This window comes from Bos taurus, chromosome 1 (genome assembly GCF_002263795.3).
Source record: "Bos taurus isolate L1 Dominette 01449 registration number 42190680 breed Hereford chromosome 1, ARS-UCD2.0, whole genome shotgun sequence".
In the NCBI taxonomy this organism is placed as follows: Eukaryota; Metazoa; Chordata; class Mammalia; order Artiodactyla; family Bovidae; genus Bos; species Bos taurus.
In genome coordinates, this window is record NC_037328.1 from 126,439,541 (window position 1) to 126,458,098 (window position 18,558).

The 18,558-nt window shown below is 42.1% G+C and overlaps 1 protein-coding gene across 2 annotated transcripts in view; it reads right to left on the bottom strand.

Annotated features, from left to right (window-relative positions):
• Positions 1-13,391, bottom strand: part of PLS1 (plastin 1) — a 128,203-nt gene extending 114,812 nt beyond the window's left edge. The window contains exon 1 of one of the 2 annotated variants that reach the window (XM_010801556.4): positions 13,284-13,391. The gene's annotated coding sequence lies outside the window, so the exon portion shown is untranslated. The remainder of the gene's footprint in view (positions 1-13,283) is intronic. The other variant, XM_059886715.1, reaches the window with a different exon arrangement.
• Positions 13,392-18,558: the final 5,167 nt, after the last annotated feature.

The following is an 18,558-nucleotide window of genomic DNA, read 5'->3' on the forward strand; positions in this document are numbered from 1 at the left end:
TTAGAAAAATGGGGAAATGAGGAATGCATGCTAATGGTATAGGGTGATGAAAATACCCTAAAACACTCTTATACTTTAAATGAATATACTGTATGGTGTGTGAATTATACCTTGATAAATAAATAAAGCTATTAGCTTAAAAAAAACACACACATCATGTGCACCAAGAACACTGATGGAATACATTCAATGCTATTCAAGGCACATATTTTGACAGTGTCTGGTAGGGGTGATTTAGTCGCTAAGTTGTATATGACTCTTATGACCCCATGCGCTGTAGCCTGCTAAGGTCTTCTGTCCATGGGATTCTCTAAGCAAGAACACTGGAGTGGGTTGGCACTTTCTTTAGGGAATCTTCCTGGCCCAGGAAATGAACCCGTCTCCTGCACTGCAGGCAGATTCTTTACCAACTGAGCTATAAGGGAAGCCCTGACAATGTCTGATTGATATGAAACCTTTAATTTCCTGGGAAGCCTTCTGTTTGATTTTGTAATACCTTTAGTATAATGACGAAGGGCAGAACATAATGAAAGAACCTGTGCACACAGAAGGTCTGAATGAGGCTTCTCAGATTAAATGAGCAAACTACTGATACATAAACATAAGGCCTCCCTAAAGTGTGCCTGAGATGTAAAAGAGGATGCAAAAGAAATTTCCTGTTGGTATTATAATTAGCTTACGAACGGGCTTCCCATGTGGCCCAGTGATAAAGAATCCTCCTGCCAATGCAGGAGACACAGATTCAATCCCTGGGTCAGGAAGATCCCTTAGAGGAGGAAATGGCAACCCACTCCAGTATTCCTGCCTGGGAAATCCCACGGACAGAGAAGCTTGGCGGGTTACAGCCCATGCGGTTGCAAAGAGTCGGACACAACTGAATGACTGACTGGCTAGCTTACCTAAAGTGGGGGTATCGCTGTGTCCTTTTTTAGCCTACTACCTCAGAATGGAGTCATTTCCTCTGAATTACTAGAAAATTATAATGCTTTCAGTTCTTCTATCATTTGTTGTCCTAGTTCTATGAGAAATGTAAAACTCACTCGGAAATATGCAAATGAGCTTAGTCTCCCACAGCACAATACATATCACTAGGCTATAACTCAGTGAAAATTTAAAAAGGTTCATCTTCTTTATCCTACACATTCCAGGTGTATATTAACAGGAAATACAATAATTTTGAAAACCAAACTACTTTGTTCACAATGAAAGAGATGAACTTTTCTCCCATGTAAATCACATGGAACTTCATGAATCAAGAATTGAATTTCTGTTAACATTAGAGATATTGTAAAACCTAAGGTATAATCAAGTTTTGGTTCTTGTTTCATTTAACTGCAGGTAAAACAGGTACTCAAGTCTCTAGCAGATTAGAGTATTAATACACATTTCTTTGAGCATCTCCATAAGTTACTGTCCTACTCACCTCTAATCTGATTTCTCTTAAACAATAAGAAACACTTCAAGAAGAATACAACCTCAATTTATATTTGTCAGTTTCTTTTAGAGGTGAATCAATTTTTCATATAAGCATTATCGATATATAAAACATTATTATTAAATAATACTATTTAATTCATTTCTGGAATTAGTTTAGAACACTTATGAATCCACAAAGATCCTTATACTTTGAATTCAAGCTATGCAGCTGTCTCTTGAATAAGGCTGGAGTATCAAAATTTACTGTCAATAAAACACAGACCTGGGATTAGCAGTCTGAAAATAAGGCACCATGGATCTTAAGTCTCTACAAGCAAGTAGAAGCTAGAAAACATTAAGTATATGGGTGGAGGTGGGTACAGATTTTCATCCATTCATCCATTCCTTTTCATGTTCCGTTAATTCAACAATTTATCAAGTGCCTCCTTGTACAGTCATTGGCATTCAGGCAATGAGGATACAAACTGAATTAGACATAATCCTGCCCTCAAGAAACAGACTCTCTACATGGCCAGGTGTGGGCACACATGTGGCCACAAGAAAAAGTAAATCTTCATACTAGAAGATTCTGATCTAAAATGTATATCACAGAGTGAATTCAGAAAGAGAAAAACAAATATATCGTATGTTAACATATATATACAAAATCTAGAAAAATGGTACAGATGAATCTATTTTGCAGGGGGCAGAAACAGAGGACACAGATGTAGAGAAAGGACTTGTGGACACAGCCGGGGAAATGGAGGGTAGGCCGAGTAGCACTGACATATATACACTACCATGTGTAAAAGAGACAGCTAGTGGGAAGCCACTGTAAAGCACAGGGAGCTCACCTTGGTGCTCTAGGATGACCTAGAGGGGTGGGATGGAGGTGGGGTGAGAAGGAGGTTCAAAAGGGAGGAGAGATACATATATGTGTATGTATATAGCTGAATCCCTTTGTTGTACAGCAGAAACTAACACAACATTATAAAGCAGTTATTGTTGTTGCTGTTTAGTCACTAAGTTGTGTTTTACTCTTTTGCCACCCCATGGACAACAGCCTGCCAGGCTCCTCTGTCCAGGGGATTTCCCAGGCAAGAATACTGAAGTGGGTTGCCATTCCGTACTCCAGACTATCTTCCCCAACCAGGGATCGAACTCATGTCTCCTGCATTGGCAGGCGAATTCTTTATCACTGAGCCACCTGGGAAGCCCAAAAGCAATTATACTCCAGTAACAAAATTTTTAAAAATTAAAAATAAAATACAATGTATACCCTTTCATTCCTATTGTACCTGTTTCATCCACAACAAAAAGAACAACAAAATACAAACAACAGTAACTTCACAACAAAAACCAAGGTTCAGACAGGCTGAATGACTTGGAGATTCTCCCTCGGTTTCAGCCTTCACTTTTGAATTCCCTTCTCTTCCCAGAACAACACTGAACAAGTACTGTAACCACTTTTACCTGGTGATTGAATTATTTTTAACTTATTTTTATAAACTGTCACTCAGAAATGGAAATTGGTTGTCCTTTCATATTTTACATATTTTGAAAGCCACAGAAACCTTTAACATGATGGATTCATTTTTGCAAGTCTGTAAGATGACTGAAATACACATATTAAAGTCAGGGGATTCCCTGGTGGTCCAGTAGTTAAGACTATGTGTTTTCATTGCCAAGGGCATGGGTTCGATCTCGGTTGGGAAACTAAGATCCCAGAAGCCACGAGGCATGGAGATCCCCCCCAAAAAAGAATTAAAATCAGAGCCACAGAAAAGCATTTTTCTGTGTTTTTCCAAAAGAGTATGAACCACAGATCAATGGTCAGCAAAAAATGGGATTCCTCCTCCTCTGAGGTGTTGGGGGTTAAGAGAGAAGTGGAAGTAAAAGTAAGCCGATAGATAAGCAAGTCTGTGACTCACACTGCCTATAGAATAAAATTCCAAATTCCGCAGCCTCATACTCAAAAGGTTCTGCAATCTTCCCTAAATGCCTTTCTAGTCTTACCTCTCTGTACTTGCCAGAACGAATCAGAGACCCCAGCACTGGCTGAACCTGCACGTCCTGCTTCACTTCTGTTCTGAGGTTCAGTTGCCCGTCTGTCTGGCCCATCTCTCCAGTAATTCCCCCAGGGCCCATGCTACCTATGAGCACCTTCCCATCCTTCACCCCCTGCTTCATATGCCCCTCCTCCACTATTTTCTTTACATAGACAAATGATCAGCTGGCTCACAAAGATGGATAAAACATTATCCTCAACACTGCTCTGCTTTCCCTAACTGTCCCAATGGAAAGTGAACCTTTCCCCTTCTCAGACCTGTCATTGTGGTTTCCTATCATTCTTACAGCACTTACAGCACCAGCTGCCCTGTACTGGAGCCAGGAATTCATCTATCTTAACCTTACTATAGGACTGCACATTCTCTGAGAACAAGAAAGGAACTTTCTTCAATTGTGTACATCCTACCTCTGAGCTCAGATCTTGCAAGCTATTCCAAAATTACTTACTGGATGCAGTTTAACATTATATCCAGATTAACAAAATAAAATACAAACATACTCATTGGGTATACTCATCATTCACTCTTAGTGTGGGTCAGCTTCTAACATCTTCTTTCTAATGTCAGCTGTTTAGGACATCACAGGTGGAATGTCATTCTGGCTGAACAGCAGTTACTTAAAAACACGGAATGCAAGAAAAGAGCTGGTTTCTCATGGAGCACCTGAGCCCCTGTGCCACAACTACTAAGCCCACGTGCTACAACTACGGAGGCCCATGCACCTGGAGCCTGTGCTCCACAAGAGAAGCCTGCACATGGCAATGAAGAGTAGCCCCTGCTCACCGCAACTAGAGAAAGCCTATGCACTGCAACCAAGACCCAGCGCAGTCAAAACTAACTAAAAAATATAAAATGTTAAAAAAAAAAAAACAAAAGGTCTGATTTTTGGGGAGAGCTGGGGGGTTGGGGTGGGATGGAGCAGGCATGGAACTTCCAGAGGACAGCAAGAGGCACAGGCAGCAACCACTGGTACATGTGTGCTAAGTCACTTCAGTCACGTCTTATTCTTTGTGATGCTATGGACTGTAGCCTGCCAGGCGCCTCTGTCCATGGGATTCTCCAGACAAGAATACTGGAAATGAGGCTAATTTAAGAAGAAAACAAAACCAAAAAAATACCTTAAAACATCAATTCTATGAAGATAGTACAGATAGTACAGTTACAAAAGAAAACCATTTGTTTCTTTGCTTCTAGTTCTCTTATCTCACCTACACTACACTCTAGTCTGGTGGCTCTCAAAATTCCCAGATCATCAGCCTCAGCATCACCTGGGAATTTGTTGAAATGAAATTCTCCAGCCCCACCTCAGACCCAAAGAATGAGAACCTGCAGTTGGGATTCAGCAACGCCTTCATTTACAAGCTGTCCAGCTGATTCGTATCCTGCTCACATTTTAGAACACATTAAAGGACCTGAATTTTCCTAAACAGATCAGCTCCATCCTGTTTCCGTACTTTTGTTCATGCTGTCCCTTCTCCAAGGAATGCCTTTTCCTCTAGCTAGTCCCTGTAGATTGAACTTGTGCTTTCCTTTCAAGGATCAGCTCAAAAGTCTTAACACTTTCCTCAAGAGATTTAACAGAATGATCTCCATTCGGGCTCCCCCAAAGCTTCACTCTGCCCTTCCTTCTGGTGCTCACTCCTGTCACAGCCTGGCCCTGTGTCTGCCTCCCTCAATTGACTGAGAACCTGTCAGTACAAGGACTATACTTCACTCACAGTGCTGTCCCCAGCCCTTGAGGCCATCTGATTCCTTTGATTCTGCAGAGTAGGAGAGAAAAGTATTTTTCTGCAACAAGCCTCTGATTGACCATGAGAAGGATGCTGAGAGGCATCCAACTCCTCTCTCCACAATGGAGATGAATAAAAGGCCCATCCAGTGAGATCGGAAGTTTACTGGGCAGCTATTGAAGGCACCTTTGGGGACAGAGAAACCACTTAAAGGGCTCCATAGTCAAGGCTTAGCCATAAGCACATTTAGCATCTTATAAAAGCCACATATCAATTCATAGAAAAAGTATTCCCTCTCGTCAGTTAAAGAAGAAAATATGGATTGACTGAAAGAGCACTGTATTTGGGATAGACTGACGCTCCATGTGGACAGGGATCCTGTATCTGTCTTGGCTATCACTATGGTCCCAACACTGAGCCCTGACATTTTGTCAAACGTCAAAATTAAAAGACAAAGATGTGCATTCCATCTCTATCATTTTTTCAAGCCATGTAGACTCAAACAGGCAAGTCATTCATTCTCAAAGCCTTGGTCACTTAACAATGAAAGGCAGCAAAGATGGAAAACTATTATATCAATAAATACCTTACCTCCTTGCCTTACAGTTTACTAATTGCTTTCACATTTACTATCTTGATTAATCATCAAACCTGCAGCTGAAGAGAAGGCCTCTCTTCTCAAGGGGTCAGAAACAGAATCATAGACTTTGACTTCTATGCATGGCCCTAATCATAAGCCAACTGATTTCAGCTATCTAAACTTTAAATTACCTTAAGGAGCTCATTCTGATTGACCACTAAACATTCAGAGCCTCTCAGATTACCTTTTTTCTACTAATGGAGATCTGGGGTTTAACTTGATGGAAAAAGTGAGCAAGTCAATTGCTGCTACGGTTGTTTTTCCAAAACTAATTCACTTGGCATGAAAACTTTTGCTAAAAAACATCAGTGGGTTTTTGTGGGCTGTGTTTCATGGCTGGCATCTCATTGACCCAATAACACTTCAACTCTGCAAGAACTGGGAAGCTCTTGACAATACCCTTGAACCAAACAGTGTCCCAGTGACCCTAAGACTGAGAAGAAAGGGAGGAAAAGGGAGATTTTACCAGCATAGAATGCTGAGAGAGCTTTCAGGTGAAAGAATTTCAGAGTCTCGAGAACTTTTGATTTGTTCCCAATGGTTATAAATACTAACTTGCTATAGACATAAAGGTTCAATTATGTACTTATTTGATACTGTTTTTCCAGCAAATTATTGATGAATAGCATTAAAACCCTAAGCAGAGTCACATTTATCAAACCTCAGAATTCTAGTTTGCATTGATTTTTATCTATAAACAGTACAAAATATATATCATCAAGGACAAAAAAGAAAAAGAAACCGATAGAGCCATAAAAGGTGGCATTTACAATGACAAAGTGAAATGAAACAACGTGCCTTTGATCATTCACTGTAAATGAGTGGGTTCTGAACCTTTTTTTTTTTTTAATTTGGACAATTTAATCTGGATTCTGAGCACTAGCTATGGGAACAAAGTGTGAATACAGCTAGTACTTTCTGTCTAAGGCATTCACATCTGTTTGATCAACATCAGTTTTAGGTCACAGATTGTCATGCATCATTTGAGATTTTTCAACTGTGATGCATGAAGATAAGTCTACTCTTTTATTTATGGAATGCAGAGGGCCCCACAGTGGGAATTCATTGTGAGGGATGGGCGAGTGGGGAAGGTCTGTAATTAAATAACATTCTTCTACACACATTTACCAATGTTTTAATCTCAAATTCAATAGAAGTTCTATTTTTTCAGCACTGCTAACATCTCCTGTTTCTTACTTCTCCAACAAATTAAAGGGACTTTCATTATTTTTATTTTAAATGTTATTTCCTGGGACTGGATCTTTAAACAATTTGAGTTTCTCAATAACAATTCTGGTTTCCTCTGAGTTTCTCCTGTCAACCATTCCCCCCAAAATCTTTTGTTTTTTACAGTGAAAGCCACACCACGGCAAAACCCTCTTCCACCTTACTAAGATAGATAGCCATTTATCTTACTATCGGGAAAAGTCAGTTTCTCCTGTTTTCTTTGGAATTTCTTGAAATTTCTGAGGCAGACATGTCTCTGTGCAGTGAGTTATAACCCAAATATTCTAGTTTTATAGCTCTGAATTGCTCAAAAGAGTCGATCATAAAAATTTAGTTTGTTGTAAAGTCTAAAGTCTCCTTCACAACTGGAATTTATGAACAGATTATCTCTAACTCTCCTACAAAAGAACATCGATACTTTCTGATGAAACATGTGTTTCACATAAGAGAAAAACTCTCCTAATTAGCCCTCTCTCACCCTTTCTGCATCCACAGTATTACCAAAAAGCAACCTGCTTTCACAGAAGACACCCTCTATATTTCTCACCCAAAAAATGGCAAGTAGGCACTTTCAGACACCGTAGTACTGAAAAGAAATAAGATGATCAAAGTTGACACAGCCTCACATCTCATGTGATTTTAAGTCAGCAAAATTTCCAGCAATCAAAACTGCATCATCATTTTATAACCAATAAACCAACAGACAGCACAAAGGCCTCTTTCTCCCTGATTTTCATCAAAAGGCTGACTGGGATCATTGGATGTTGAAACATGTAATAGGTAAGGGCCTGAGGCAGGCAGCCTTCTCTTTCATGTCCAGAGACTGACCCTGAGGACGCACAGGACGAGCTCAGCGGAGGCAGAAGCCAGAGACAGAGGGGCTCAGGCAGCACAGGGAGGAGAGAAATGTCCTCACTGGGTTCCAGGCTGAGGCTCCCAGGAGAGAGCAATGAGGTCCATCAAGGAGGGAGGGACGGGACATTCTCTTACAGCCGAGTCAGCTGGTCAAGTGTGGGGCCTGCCAGTCTTGCCTCTAAATCACCTAAATGGTCTAGATGATTCAGGCCCCTGACCTGCGGCACTCCCTGAGGTATCGACACCCACCTCCACCTGCGACCCTGACTTCAGAACTCCCTGGACTGAAGGATCCTGGAGGAAGTGTCCAGGTGCACATTCAGCCTGAGGATTTTGACCACGGTTTAAAGATCTGAGACCAGGGTAAGGGGCAGGACCCAAAGATCTTCCAGGAACTCCCACCATGGATCCCAGGTGAAAAAGTCCTTGTGAACTGTTCACCCTAGAGTCCTTAGGCTCATACACAAGATGAGTGTCTCACTTTCATACCCCAGAGGCATTTCCTGGATCACCACCAACTCACATCCATCACCTCAAAAGAGCTTTACGTGCACTCAGAGAAGTAGATGCCATCTCTGCTGCCTCCAGAAAGGCTTTGAGGGTAAAAAGATAAAGACTTAGTGGGATAATTATAAAAACAAAACCCAGAAAGATGCATCCCTGTTGTTTTGTTTCTCTTATGAAATTCTGGCTCATAGACCATTGGAAGTGTCACCAGATAAAATCTGTAGCCATTCTAAGCATCTGTTAGGGTTACCACAGATAAAGTTTTGCATTTTACTTTAGCTCCCCGTGCCTGAAGTCACAGGGGCCTGGGATCCAAGCTCAGCTTAGCCACTTGTTAATGATGTGACATCAGAAATGTGATTTCTACACAAGTCTCAGCCTTCTAGGCTATAAAATGGGAATAACTGCACCAATTTCTCAGAATGGTTTGTAGAGATTCAATGATATATTGCTGGTAAAGTGTTCAGTACAGTGTCTGGTCTGTAGAAAACATCCTAAAATACAAGCTATGAATATTATTATTATTTTTAAAAAGTTAGGTAATGTAGTCATTTTACACAGGGCTATGATATATTACTCTAGAATTTAGTATCTGGGTATTGTTTAAGTGTATGAGATATTAACTTCTATGTACTGCCTGATTTTGCATTTGGCTGTCCAATCAATTTTGACTAACGTCATGATTAAAAAAAAAAACGTAATTCCTCTATATTTGGCCAAGCCTTTCCTTCCCATGAGTAACCATCTCTCAAGCTCAGTTTCTCTGCTCAACTGCTCTTTCTTCTTAACTCTTACAAGAGGAGGTATTCCCTGGTGGTCCAGTGGCTAAGACTCTCAACTCCCAATGCAGGGGACCTGGGTTCAATCAGTGGTCAGGGAACTAGATCCTATATGTGGCAACTAAAAGATCTGGTGTGCCGTGACTAAGATCAGCACAGCCAAACAAATCAGTATTTTAAAAAAGAGAGAGAGAGAGAGGAGACAACACTGCCAGTTGAAGACGGTGATCAACTATAGTGTGACTGACAACAGAAAGGACGGGTGCCTTCCAACAGCTCCCTTGATGCTGTGTGCTCATGGAAAGCTCAATGAAAAGACTGTGTTTTGATTTGCAAAACAGCTATTTGCAACATCTGTTCGAAATAAACAAAATATACCAAACTACTTCTTGATCCAAGATGGGTTGGGAAGCACTGCCTTCTGTCTGTTTTTTCCAGGTGGAAAGTCTGATCACAATTCTATCTCAAACTTAGCCCCACATTCCTTGGCCATAAACACTACTCTCAGAAACATTGCTCCTGGTAATGTAAAATGTCCCTCTCAAACACACTCTCAGTCCAAGGATCTGGGGCCCACCTGGGGCCCATCTGCTGCCCCTGACAAGATAAGCTACCACATCCTTTCCCTCGATGAAGGGAAGTCCTCGACTTCATCATGTGGAGGTCCCCAGGTCTGCAGTCATGCCCCTATTCTGTGCACTCAACGTTGAATTGGCCAGTCACCTCTTGTGTTTCATCTCTTCCAGTTACACAGATATCCTTCCACTAACCACCAAGTTCCCCCCAGATCCACAGAATATCTCCATGGCAAATGAATCTTGGGATTGTTAACCTTGAAAAGTTAGGGTTAATGAAAGTATAGCAGATCTGGCTACACCACTAACTAGCTTAGTTAAGTATATCTCAGCTCCTCCTCTACATCATGAGGGGGTGATGGCCTGGATGAAGGGCTACCTCACAGCTCTGGTAGCTCAGCTGGTAAAGAATCCCGCCTGCCACACAGGAGACCCCGGTTTGATTCCTGGGTCTGGAAGATCCCCTAGAGAAGGGATAGACTACCCACTCCAGTATTCAGGCCTGGAGAAGTGCATGGACTGTATAGTCCAGGGGGTTGCAAAGAGTCAGACATGGCTGAGTGACTAAGCACAGTACATAGCTGTAAGATCCTTAATGCCCACCTTCCCCATGTCAAATACACTTGTTTGTTTGTTTATTCAGGCAATAACAGTTGAGTATCTAATACTGCAAAGCTACGTGCCTGGCATTGTGAGGAATTAAAGAACATCCCCCAAAGAACTTATCATCTAGAATGGGAAGTGAGACAACCACACAACTATATGAAAAAGAGAAGCAGACAATGTCATAACTGGGTATTATTTATAATATAAGAAGAAAATTATCATTACCAACATCCCAAACCTGAAACTAAAGTGATTTTCAAAATATCTTTTCTTTTCTGCATCTACCCTTTTTTTGGGGTGGGGTCATGTGGCAAGGCATGAGGGATCTTAGTTCTCTGACCAGAGACCGAACTCCCTCTTGCCCCTTGCAGTGGAAGCTCTGAGTCTTAATCATTGGGTCGCCAGGGATATTCCTGCACCTAGTCTTTTACCAAATGCCTCCCCCTTTGTATGATTTCTTACATCTGAGTTCTTCACTCTGCACTTAGAATCACATGCTTATGTCCAGGCCGTAGGCAACTCTCCTCTATTATGGATTGACCCCTATCCTCAGAACTTAGAGGTCATGATCCATGACCTCTGATGAAGATACGAGAAACATCCCATCAGACTGGTTTGACTTGTCCACTGTCTTGCTAGAGCTCTAAGGTGACCTCCTTCATTTCACAGAACATCCACATCAAATCCCTTCACCAAACTGTCCCTGTTTCACTTCCTCCCACAAATAATACCAAGAGCATTATTTTTGCTTAGTTTTGTGTGGGATGTCTACGTCATAGGCCTGAAGCTCCCAGAGCTTACACACACTGGTCAGGAAGTTGGGTCACGTATTAAAATTCAACAATCCAGGATACTAAAGATGAAGGGGGATACTAGGGCAGACAACACTAACAAATGTTAGAGGCTTCAGAAGGGGGAGAGCTACTTTCTGGCTATAGTAATCGAAGAAGGCTTCTAGGAAGAGGCACACCTGAGTTACACCTTGCTTCGTAGGCAAGACTTCAACAGAGAAAGAGGCAAACAGATACTCTGAGACAAGGAAGGAGGGCAATTTCAAGACCAGTCAATTGTTAGCGGGGGCTTGAGAGGGTACTTTTTGTTTTGTGGGGGTAGGGGGGATGGCTATACCACCCGACATTCCAGATCTTAGTTCCCCGACCAGGGATCAAGCTGCACTCCCTGCACTGGATACTTGACGTCTTAACCACTGGACCTCCAGTGAGGCCCCTAGAAGGTACTGTTTGAAATGAGTTTACAAGGTAAGCAAGTTCAGTAGCAGGAGTAGCTAATTTTCGATTTCAGCCAGACTACAAAATAAAAGGGGGCTTCCCGAATGGCTCAGAAGGTAAAGAATCCGCCTGCAGTGCACGAGACATAAGAGACTTGGGTTCGATCTCTCATTGGGGAAGATCTCCTGGAGGAGGGCACGGTAACCCACTCCAGTATTCTTGCCTGGAGAATTCCATGGACAGAGGAGCCTGGCAGGCTTCGGTCCATGAGGTCACAAAGAGTTGGACACCACTGAGAGACTAAATGTGTGCACACACACATACACACACAATATAAAGAGGTAGAAGAGAAAAAGAAAGTACAATAATCTCAGTAAACTCTGAGGAGAGTATCAGCAGGGGATGGCATAAAGAGCCCTGCAAATCAGAAAACCTGGGTCCAAGGCCCAGCTTTGCTAAGGAGGGGCTCCACAGCCACATCAAGTCATTTAACCTGGTTGGTTTCGGTTTTCTCACTTGTAAACTGAAGCAGCTGAACTGCCTGACCTCGAAGGTCTCCACAGGCCAAAACTAAACCAACTGTATATTATTTCTTCCATTAAAACATTCATCATGGTAAGGGGGAGGGTCGGGGGGAGTTGAAGGAAATGGCAATATCTGTATTATCTTTCCATACAGGTGTCTGCTCCTAAACTACAAATTGCCTTCTTCTAAACTTATTAATTCTATGTATCTGCCTCCCATCTTGCAGATTTAACACTTAAAGAATGTTCAGTGTGTAGTCCAAAAATTTTGTTTATGTCTCACAGATTATCCAAGAAATGTGTGCGGCACAGCCTTAACATCTTATGAGTGTGTCCAATATGACAGACCCAGGATAAAATATTTCTGTGTGAGTTAGAAAATGTGACTGGGTAAAGAAAGGGGAGACAGTGAGAGCTCTGTTACTCATCTAAGAAACAGCTCCCTTTCAAGAGTACCAAACGATGCCTGAAAAAACTGTAATGTAGAAAAGTAAGGGGAAAATACATCTTGGACTTTACGAAGTTTGTATTATACGTACTGCCGAAGCAAACACACAACGTCTCTACTTTAAAATGCGGCTGAAATGCATAAAGTTTTTGGCACTGAAATATGCTGAAAGTTGGCTTTTTTTTGTTTTTTTAATGCCGCATCCAGGAGACCCCTCCACACCCCGCTCCGGAAAAGGCACCCAAACCAGAAACCACAGATCTCACTCCAGTCCTATTGATCCTCTGCAGCAAAAGGCCAAAGGCAAATAAACCAGTCACACAAGCAAAAGAGGCTGGATCAAAGAGCCTCACCACTAGGCATCCAAAGTTTGAGAGAGGAAAATAGAAAAGTTAACCAAATGCCTAACTTCATGCAAAGAATCATAATGCCGTTCTCCAGCTTACTGTGCAAACAGCATAAATACAGGATGTAACTAACACCTGCCCACACTACTTGCTAGCCAGACTGGACACAAGCGCACCCGGAGGTCGGCGGGCGCCGGAGACACCTCTCCAGCGAGGGAAACCCGCAGAGACTCCTCTGGAGCCGCCGAGCCGGCGAGGAAGTAAAGCTCTGTTTTCTGCCTATCGGTCCAGGCTTTCTCTCGGATCCCCTCCGCCTCACCGCGCAGCGTACCTGCAGCCGCCGTTCTGCCCTTGAGCCCTCAGCTACCGCTCCGGATCCCGGCACACGCAAGTCTGCTCTGCGGCTCCCCAGTCGCGCCAGCCTAGCTGCTGCCCTGGCGCCACTACGCATGCCCGGCCGGCATTCTGGCAGGCAGACTCCGAATCCACTTGCCGCGTTTTGACTGCGGCTCCCGGGGGAAAGGACCCGAGGCCAAGAGCTGAAGTGGAGTTGCAGGTGCTGGGAGAGGCTAGGGGGAGAGGGGGAGAGGTGGAGGGGACCTGCGCAACTTTATCCCTACTGCCCAAAGCGACCCAGGACACATCCTCCGCCAAACCTAAAGATGACCATCTACACCACTTGAGTGAGCTTACAAGTGCTTCGCGAACTTGATCGTGGATAGGAATCACCTGGAGGGGTTGTTGAACCACAGATCCCACTCTCAAGAGTTCAGATTCAAGTAGATCTAGATGAGGCCCCACCATCTGCATGTCTAACATTTTCTCGGGGGAAACTGGCGCTGCTAATTCGGATACCACATGCGAACTTCTGATCAAGAGAAAAGATGTAGATATATATATACACACACACATATATATGGGCTTCCTCGGTGGCTCAGAAAGTAAAGAATCCTCCTGCAATGCGGGAGACCTAGGTTCGATCCCTGGATTGGGAAGATCCCCTGGAGGAGGGTATGGTAACCCATTCCAGTATTCTTACCTGGAGAATCCTCATGGACAAGGGGCCTCCTGGGCTGTAGGGTCGCAAAGAGTCGGACACCACTGAGCGACTAAGCAGAGCACAGCACCATGCCCTCCTCCAGGGGATCTTGCTGACCCAGGGATAAAAACTGCGTCTCCTGCATCTCCTGCATTGCAGGTAGATTCTATACCCACTGAGACACCTGGAAGCTGCGTGTATATGTATAAATTTATGTTATATATGTATGTAATTTAATATATATTAAATATATGTATGTACCAAATTGGAGAAGGAAATGGCAACCCACTCCAGTATTCTTGACTGGAAAATTCCATGGACAGAGGAACCTGGCAGGCTACAGTTCATGGGGTGACAAAGAGTCGGCCATGAATGAGCGACTGAGCACAGTGCATATATCAAATTACATATTTCTCTTGACATCTGGTCCAGAGAAAAGATATATAGATATAGATATTAAAAGAGAAAGTTTTCTCTCTCCTCCTCTCTGAGATTTCACATAGCACTTCCTCTTCATTTAACAGCCACACCTACTTTAAAAATAAATAAATAACTACAGCTTACAAGCAAATAAAGGTGGAATATTTCCTCTAGCATGTGAGTCAAATGAGTGGAATGCAACCACAAGAGTACTCATGTATTTTGCCTGTAGCATAACCTATTGTTGTGGTCTCTCAGACTGTGTCTAGGCAACAAGAGGGGGTCCCCATTTAACTCTTAAGTTTTGTGTGACCGTTTAGTGTTTAGCACAGTGCTGGGTACAAAACAGCTACTCAAGAAATCCTGAGTTGATATTAGTACAGCTTAAGAGAAGAAGAAGGATGTTGGAGTTATTTTAGAAACCCAAAGGAGGTGATAAGCAATTGGAAGTAGGTGGGCTAAGGCTGGGCTTCTCTGGTGGCTCAGTGGTAAAGAATCTGCCTGCAATGCAAGAAATCCAGGTTCCATCCCTGGGTTGGGGAGATCCCCTGGAGGAGGGCATGGCAACCCATTCCGGTATTCTTGCCTGGAGAATCCCATGAACAGAGAAGCCTGCGGGGCTACAGTCCATGGGGTCACAAAGAGTCGGACATAACTGAGCAAGGCTAAGGCTGAGGAGGATGAGGATTTTTCCCTGTGTTAAACCTAGAGAAATCAGTGGCTCCTTATCTGAGCCCAGATGTATAAGAGGAGGTGTAAGTTCTCACAATGTATTTCTTAAAAGGTTAAACACACATCTGCCATATAATCTAGCCATTCCATTCATAGATATTACCCAAGAGAAATTAAAATATAATCATACAAAGATTGGAATAGGAATGTTCATGGCAGCTTTTTTTTTTCACAATATTCTTGCATGCATGCTCAGTCCTGTCCCACTCTTTGTGACTCTATGGACTGTAGGCTGCCAGGCCCCTCTGTCTGTGGGTTTTCCCAGGCAAGAATACTGGAGTGGATTGCCATTTCCTCCTCCAGGGAATCTTCCTGACCCAGAGATCCAACCCAAGTCCCCTGCATCTCCTGCGTTGGCAAGGGGATTCATTACAACTGAGCCATCTGGGAAGGCCTATTTTTCACCCTAGGCCCAATCAGAAGGAACCCAAATGCCCACCAACAGGTGAATGGATAAACAAATTGTGGTGCATCTATGCAATGGAATACTACTCATCAGAAAAAGGGCAAGGGGAGAATTACTCATACAGGCTCCAACATGGATAAATCTCAAAATTATTATGCTGAGTTAAAGAGGCCAGAGGCAAATAAATGATTCCATTTATATGAAGTTCAAAATAACCTAAATTGACAAAAAGCAAACTAGTAATTGCCTGGAGCAAGGAGGGAAGGAAGGAATGGGCTATCAAGAGGCAGTAATAATCTTTTGGGGATGATAGAAAAGAAAGCTTTTATTGACTACAGTGGAAATTTCACAGAAATATACAACTGTCAAAACTAAATTGTACACTTTAAATTTATGACATTCATTTGTATATTTTCCAATAAAGGTAAAGAAAATTTAATCAAAGACTCCTATGAGTTCTTTATTTAGTGGGGGATATTGACCAAGATGAGGTCTTAAGGAAGTGTAAACTCTAAATATGGTGTAACCTGATTTTTGGAGAAGGCAAAAACAACAACAAAAAATCACTGTCTGTAGAAGAAGCTAAACATAATCAATATAAAATATCTGAAACAACCCACTTCCAAAAGTAACCAACTCCCAAATGTGATTTGTAAATGTATTGCTGAAAAAATAAAGTATTTCCCCAAAGTATCTCACAAAAATAAAACTGTGAACAAAGTACATAATTAGAAATGCACATGAATGCATAATAGTGATAAAGAAAACTGTTACCTGATTACATATCCACCAGTGAGAAATAAGTTCTCCAAATTGTGTTTCCAGGAGCCTGGGGTGTCATGGAGATGATAAATAAGCAGAACTCTGGGTTAAGGATCCCAGTTCAACCACAGCACTATTACTTCCTTATCCAGGGATACTCTGAGAATTTATTTGATAAGAAGATCCCACTCTTAATTGAAAGAGTAATAGTTTGAAAGCAATGGAAATAATGCCATCAGGTAGGAAGAAGTCACAGAGAAAAGATGTTGTATTTGGTTGGCACAAGTATCTGGTTGTGCCAGAAGTATACACTCAAAAGTATACACTCTAGTTATCATAACCTTATGTTCCTGTTTTTCCAGAATAGTCCCAATTTTAAACATTTGTTTATCACATGAATTTATGCCCAATTATATGCTCCACCTGTAGGTTAAAAAAAATAAAATCACCAACTTCAATTGAAATAGGGATTATTTTCTGGCTCTTCTACAGCTTATAAAAATATTAGCAATATAATAATAAGAATAATACATAAGTTCCAATATTTTGGCCATCTAATGCAAAGAGCTAACTCACTGGAGAAGACCCTGATGCTGGGAAAGATTGAGCGCAGGAGGAGAAGGGGGCGACAGAGTATGAGACGGTTGGATGGCATCATCAACTCAATGGCCATGAGTTTGAACAAACTCAGGGAGATAGTGAAGGACAGGGAAGCCTGGCAAGCTGCAGTTCATGGGGTCTCAAAGAGTCAGACAAGACTTAGCAACTGAATAACAACAAAGCATAAAGGTGGAGATTCAGAAATATTAAAAACAGAATGAATGAGTGGTGGACTAGGATTCCAACTCAAATCCAACTCCAAATTTGTGTTATCACAACAAGTCCCTGCAAATTTACAACATATCCCATGAAAGAAAGAAAAGTGAAGGAAAGTGTTAGTCACTCAGTTGAGTCCGACCCACCAAGCTCCTCTGTCCATGGAATTTTCCAGGCAAGAATACTGGAGTGGGTAGCCATTTTCTTCTCCAGGGGATCTTTACAACCCAGGGGTGGAACCTGGGTATCCCACATTGCAGACAAGACTCTTTACTGACTGAACCACTAGGCAAGTATATCCCATACTCAAAAAAAACCAAGAACCAACCAGGTATTTGGGGTTATAAAGTGAGTTTCTGTGAATGTGGTTAGTGTTAGTTCCCCAGAGTCTGGTGGTTTCTAAAATGCTTATAACCACACCCATTGCTACCCATTCCCTGATCCTAATCCTGAAGTCAGCTCCTACCAATTTACCTCCTATTTCAGGAAAAGTAGGAGCATTTTAATTTTTTTAATTTAAAATTTAAAAAAATTTGGCCACATTATGCAGCTTGTGGGACCATTCCTCAACCACCAAACCTATGCTCCCTTGCAAAATGCTCCCCTAAATTGGGAGCATTTACAATGGCATTGGCTAATACCAAGAGGTATGGTAGGAAAATTTTTATTTGATCTTTTTCTTTTTTTATTCTTTAATATTCTTTTCTTATTCTTTCAAGAATAAAGAAGAATAAAACAGGTGAAAAAGGCTAAGATTCAGTGTAAGTCTAGCTTTATTTTTTTTGGAGAAGAAAAGAATAATCTGAGAAATGAAATAGTAAATAATGCAAAATCTCTCTCTCTCTCTCTCTCTCTCTCTCTCTCTCTCATACACACACACACAGATACACTATTTAATAGAAATTGGATCAAAATAGCCAACCAAACACATGCACCTATACCCTACCTACCACATAAAATTTCAAGAAATGATAGAGAAGATACCTTTAAGAAGTTTAAAAAAAGTCCTAGGAAAACAAGAAAAAATGCCATCAACAAACCAGGAATGTTGAGAAAACAGAATACAGGGCTTTCCTGGTGGCTCAGTGGTAAAGAATCCACCTGCCAACGCAGGAGACACAGATTTGATCTTTGGGCTGGGAAAGTCCCACATGCCATGAGCAACTAAGTCCGTGCACCACAAATACTAAGTCTGTGCTCTAGAGCCCAGGAGCCACAGCTTCTGAAGTCCACATGCCACAACTACCAAAGCCTTCATGCCCAGAGTCCGTGCTCCACAACAAGAGAAGCCGCCAAAATGAGAAGCCTGTACACTTCAACTAGAGAGTAGTCCCCACTCACTTATGAAATTAGAGAAAAAGCCTGTGCAGTGGTGAAGACCCAGCACAGCCAAAAAAAAAAAAAACCCAGAATGCAGAAAGATCACATCTC